Source organism: Vanessa atalanta, chromosome 29 (genome assembly GCF_905147765.1).
Source record: "Vanessa atalanta chromosome 29, ilVanAtal1.2, whole genome shotgun sequence".
Taxonomy (NCBI): domain Eukaryota; kingdom Metazoa; phylum Arthropoda; class Insecta; order Lepidoptera; family Nymphalidae; genus Vanessa; species Vanessa atalanta.
In genome coordinates this window covers 3,670,275-3,676,274 of record NC_061899.1, presented here as the reverse complement: position 1 = coordinate 3,676,274, position 6,000 = coordinate 3,670,275, and the positions used below count along the sequence as shown (strand labels likewise).

The 6,000-nt window shown below is 31.5% G+C and overlaps 1 long non-coding RNA gene across 1 annotated transcript; it reads right to left on the bottom strand.

Moving 5' to 3' along the window:
* Positions 1-1,702: 1,702 nt before the first annotated feature.
* On the bottom strand, positions 1,703-4,761 carry LOC125074973. The gene is made up of 5 exons (XR_007120175.1): positions 4,736-4,761; positions 4,180-4,197; positions 2,601-2,621; positions 2,023-2,043; positions 1,703-1,719 (listed from the first exon to the last, which is right to left on the bottom strand). It is a non-coding gene; the product is annotated as an uncharacterized LOC125074973 (long non-coding RNA).
* Between the last annotated feature and the right edge of the window lie 1,239 nt (positions 4,762-6,000).

Sequence of the window (6,000 nt, the reverse complement as noted above, 5' to 3'; positions counted from 1 at the left end):
ATAATAATGCATTTATTAAAGTAAAGTAAATCTTAATTTTCCTGTAAATGTTAAAAAACGTCTTTTATTCCGGAATAAAAGACGTTTTTTAACATTATTGTACTCGTGAAGAGCCATTACCGGCTTTGTATCAAGTTTATTATAAATCTCCTTCGAAATATAATTATCTAATACTTACTGGAGTCTGAAAAAATATTATTTATTTAAATATTTTATAACAATTAGATACTTGTATTTGTTTTTTTTTTAATGATTAAATTACTCACTTCTTCGGGCTATAAATATAATGAATTATGTTAGTACATTGATTTTAGAAAAAATTTTTTTTTTAATGAAAGACCTATAAATCTTACCCCGTGCTAGAACGAATAAAAAAGGTATATTATATAATAAAATATAATATAACATAGATATTGTATTTTGTGTATTGGTGACGAAGTTTTTAATTATGGTTTTTAATTCGGCTTCATTTATCCGATGAAATACTCAACGCTCATTGGTCGAAATCCGATTACGTCATCAGCTATTCACCAATGAACATTCAGATTGAAGACAAATAAGGTAAACTGATTTTTATTCACAAAAAGGTGTGTAATACTTTACGTTACATAAAAAGCATGGTACATATTTCATCCCCAAACTTCTCCTCCCCATAGTATTGGAAATAGTGATAGAAAAAAATCAAGAATATTGTAAAGTTTTTTTGTCATTTCTAACTCATACTTACCGTAAGCTATGAACATTTATAAATAGTTAATTAATTATGTTTGCATTGTATGGTTAGACACGCACACATTCATCATTAGCTTTATTTTCTTATGAAGGAGGATTTGGTAGGTTGTATTCCAACAGGCTGCTCCGATTCGAATTGTCATCCAACACATACAGGAAGCTAATTCTACTAGTAAATGGTCATCTTATGGCAATCGAATCGAAACATAATCCTTCCCGTTTAATATTTTTCTTATTCTGTTGACACAACGATCCAGTTGCTGTTCGATCGAAATTGGATCGATGGGTAAATGTTATAAATTAACCGCTACGATTCAGCTAAGGTTTGTTTTTTGTGAGAAATACAATCGGGATCTTTGACGTAACTGTTATGAATTTGTAGAATTGCCAGATTTCCTCACGATGTTTTCTTTCAATGTTTCTATCAATAATAAAAACAAAATAAACACACAAAATTTCAGATGGGCTTGCGTTTGGATTCGAAATCGTATCACGGTAGCACGCGAAAGCGATCCCGTGGCGCTCACCGATGATACGGAGAGGGTACCGCTGTCTTTTTAGTGGGTATTCCGGTGTGCCGCCAACATCTTGGGCACCGGCGAGTCCCACATACGCCCCCACTTCCACGTGGGGGAAAGGCAAAACGCGTTTTTCCAGCGAAAAAAAAGGGTTCGAATTCGTAATTTGTATTGGTTTAATTCTATAACACCATAAACAATGACACAACATACCATAACTTTGTCTGTGCTCTGAAATAACAAACGGATAATAATTATAATTAAATTGAAAGGAATATCTTTACAGATTTAAAAATACATTAGTAATTAATTATTTAAAATCAGTTATTCGATCAATATCATTATTTAATTGGATTTTTGGAATATAAACCAGAGAAGATAAATTTACTGCACTTGTCTGTGCCTTTTTACGCATACGATAAACGTCACACTTCAAAATATTTACCACAGCAGCAGTTGTCGATTCGTCCTGTAACAACACGTCATAATGTTAGTAACTGTAGTCTACTCCAATCACAAGAGGACAAAAGCCAAAGAAACAACATTTGACAGCGAATTGCCGCGATCTCATTGGTCGAGAACTTGAATTTATGATATTCGTCATGGATTTGCGAATAAATGGCGTTTTGAAGTGGATATAAGTAGTTTAGTGAAATAGTGTGGTATTATGAATAAAGATATATTTGTCAAGAAGTGTTAGTAGTGAACGATATTATGTTTTTCCCGCTGACATGTTAGTCAAACAAATACTATACTGTAAGAGATTACTTACCGGAGAAACAGTCGTAGTAGCCTGAAAAAAGTTAATATACTTTGCTAATTTTTTTTTAAATGTGACGAAACTTCACTAATACATAAGTTTTTTTTTTTGTTTAACACATAAATCCATCTACCATTTTTATTTATTTTATAAGTACACATTTTTCTATTGTACATTATTTCCAATTATGTATTATAGTATTGTTGAACGTTAACTGAGTGACGTGGTCAAGGAAGTGACGTCACCTTTTAGACGTAGTGAAAGAAAGGGGCATCAAAGGGAAAAAATTTGAACTGTCAGTCGCGTTTCTGATGAATTTCATAATATTTTTTTGACATATAACTAAATCTTTGTTAAAAAAATGGTATCAATAATTATTTAAAATGTTTTAGCAAATGGTCGATTATAATAGTATATATGTACGTCGATAATGTCCCATTACTCTTATTATTATTAATAATAATAAATTAAATATTGATGAAGTTATAGTTCATTTAGCCTTACAAAAAAATATGAGAGTGTTTTTTGTAATTAGTGTCCTTCGTTAAGCTATGTTGTTTTGTTTTTTTTTTCGAACAAATAACACTTACCCCAGCCTCTGACGGTGCGTCCTGAAAGGAGTTTTACGTGTGTAAATAAAAATTAATTTAAGAATAATAAAAAAATAAATATATTCATATTAGATATATGTTATAATGCTGCAGAAAATCTATTTGCTATTTTTTAAATATAACTGCTACTGAAAACAAACTCCTCAATAGCAGTAGGTAATGCTATTTTCTCTTCTTAATTATATTTAATATAAAAATGCTAAATATACAATTGAAAATATCGTCTGTCAATATGGATCACAGTCCTTGCCCGTAGCTATAAAAAAAAAAAACAAACATAATGAATCAAATCTCTTGTTCCTGTTATTAGAACGGGCTTACTTACAATTGAAACCAGAAAATACTAGTTAATATTAGTTATCTGTAGTACGTGCTATCTGCGCAGACGGTATAGCCCTAAGAGCCTAAGAGTACGAGACCATTTTGTATGAAGCTCACATTAACCCAACCACGACTTTCTTTACTTGAACTCTTTAACTATGCTATACATGTTAGGTTAGGTTAGGTTAGAGTTAGTTAGTTAGGAATTAAACGCTGTTTTTATTTGTCGAATGTTATGTCTAATAAACCCTCCACAGTACTCCTTACAGTCCAGTCGTAGTTGTTGGTTGGTTGGACATTGGGCATTGTATTATTAATAATTTGTTTTTATTTCATTGGCTTACCTATATCTTTATAATTTGTGTTAGTTTTTGTTCTTTCATATTGCTGCTCATGTTTTTGTTTGTATTTTAAGTTTATATTTATAGACATTTTATTAGCAATATAAGGATTATTCAAGATTAGTGGGCGTATATTCAAACGATTTTATATATGAATGATCCACAAATTGATTTTTAATTATACAAATCAATTACACAGATATATTCACAATAGTCATCAATATCGATTCGTTAATAAATCATATACACATGCACACATATATCACTGAATCTATTCCAAAGAATAAAGATAATGTTGGAAATTAGCGATTCGTCGCAAACGTGGTGCGCGGGAAATCTTGAATGTAACTGTCGACCCAAGATGGCTGCCGCGCTACCATCGACGCGACGCTTCACTAGAGCTCCGTTCCACTCCCATTGAAACTCTTTTCCAACCAGTATGAATAAACAAGATGGCGCACCATGCGCCGTCATATGTATTAACATAAGAGCATAGTTTGGTTATCTATACGAATATTATAAATGCAAAAGTAATTCTATCTGTTAGGCTTTTACAGCCAAAACACTGAAGCTTTTCAATAGCTATATTCGCTTTTATTTCATAAGATATCACCGTGCCGTGCTCAACTATCTCGATACGAGTATCTTGCGAATGTAAACTGCAGAGCTAGTCTGTAAGACCAAACTTAAAACTCATCTCAGAACACGATTTCCGATTGTGAGTAAGTGAAATGCTATATTTAATATAAAAATTATAACGTTTAAAGGATACTACTTAGTGTATGTGGTTTTTAAATTTTTACGAGTGAGAGACGTGAGTTGTTACACACTTTCGACTGGGCTTTGACAAAACCGACATCGGGGCTCATAACAATAGAACATCAACATATACTTACTGGATTTGAGGACGCGTCCTGCAAATACATTATCAATATGATATTAATAAAATAAATTCGGCTTAAACAGCTTTCTTGACCAAGGAGTTCAGGTAAGCTCTTATGGCCGTCATAATTTTCTTAATGATACAATAAAAAGTCGTTTCTCTCATTGATAAGCTACTGAGAAATCATGGCTTAGATTAGTCGCACAATTGCTAGCACCATTTTGCAATTCCAATTTTCTGGGCGTAAGTTGTATTACTAATTAGTTTTTAGACGAATACTCCAAGGTGCTTACTCGAAGAGAAGATGTCAGCGCTATACGCTCCTTCTCCTATCCATAAACATCATATTTTAGGTATTTAAGGGCCTGCTATAGCAGGACCTACGTCCGGAACGTCAAGGAGCATGCTATCACCTGCGCATGCTCCTTGACCTATAAAGGTTTATGTGGATATTTCGGTCCACTCGGTACAAGCAAGTCAGCAAAACAGAACATGTCATGCTGACAAGACCTGTTTTTTTTTCCAGCGAGATAAAATTATTGTCAACATAACTTGTAAAATATGCTTACTGATGGACTCGAAGTGGCATCCTGAAAAACAAAAATATTACTATTAAATATAGGTTGTGACGTTATCCGAAACTGATGTCGAGTGTGAATGTCGAGAAGTTTTAATTAAATGTGATACTCTATCTGTAGTAAGATAGCTTAATAGATTCGTAAAAGTATTTATATTGTCTCCGAAAAGAGTAACAGTTGGTATTAAAAGTATTTATATAATATAATGGTAAATATCCAATTATATTATGATGAGACTTTGATTCCTAAACTGGATATAACTGGATTTAAGCAGCCATAACCAGTTAGTAGAGTATGCTTGATCTTTGTGTCAATAGTAGATACATATATGTACGTAAACCATAAATTAGTTTACAGTAGACTTTGAATGTAATCTGTCCTAGTTTGGTATGATTAGAAAAATAGATAACTATTTAATACTCACTGAAGGGGCTTCCTAAAAGTAAATTAGTAAAAAGTATTAAAAACATAATAAATTACGTGTACATAGGCTTTATTAGAAATATAATTTTAAATGAGATATAGTTAGTTATAAAAATAATAATAGATATACTTACTGATGGAGCTTCCTGAAAAAAAAATTAAAAAAACTTTGTAAGTAAATAGAAAAGAATAATTATAAATGATATTTAAGTAATTTAGTAAGAGTCCTCAATTCCATTTACTTCGCTATAGGTGAAAGTTGACAGTATATTAAATATAATCAAAAGAAATTCAATATTACACTTACTTATTATATGTTGTCAAATCAAACACTACCACCGGTTCGGAATTTAAAATACTCTGACTTGAGTAGAACCGGAGAAAGAAACTCAGCGGGTTTTCTTTGTCAATTTGTGATTGTTTACATATTCCATATCACAAAGTAATAACTAGGAGACGATATCATTTCATTCCCAAAGTGTGTTACCAACTCATTAATTGTATAATCATCTTTTGCATATAAGCGTTTTTTTTTTACATTTTATTTTTAACTTAACAACTTTCAGTCGAAATATTTAGTCCTCCTCACAATATTTTCTTCCACCGCCGAACATGAAATTTATTATACTAAACTTTTATTAAATACAATAAAAAATCAGGATGCTTGCCACGATTTTCCAAAACATCTGTTAAAATTGTCTCTCAACTCGTATATGAGCAAGCACTATATATTAATAATATAATATCAATATGGTACCACATTTTTGATAGAATAGGCACCTTAATAGCGTGATATTATAGACTTATTATTGCGTAAATATTATGAGCAATTA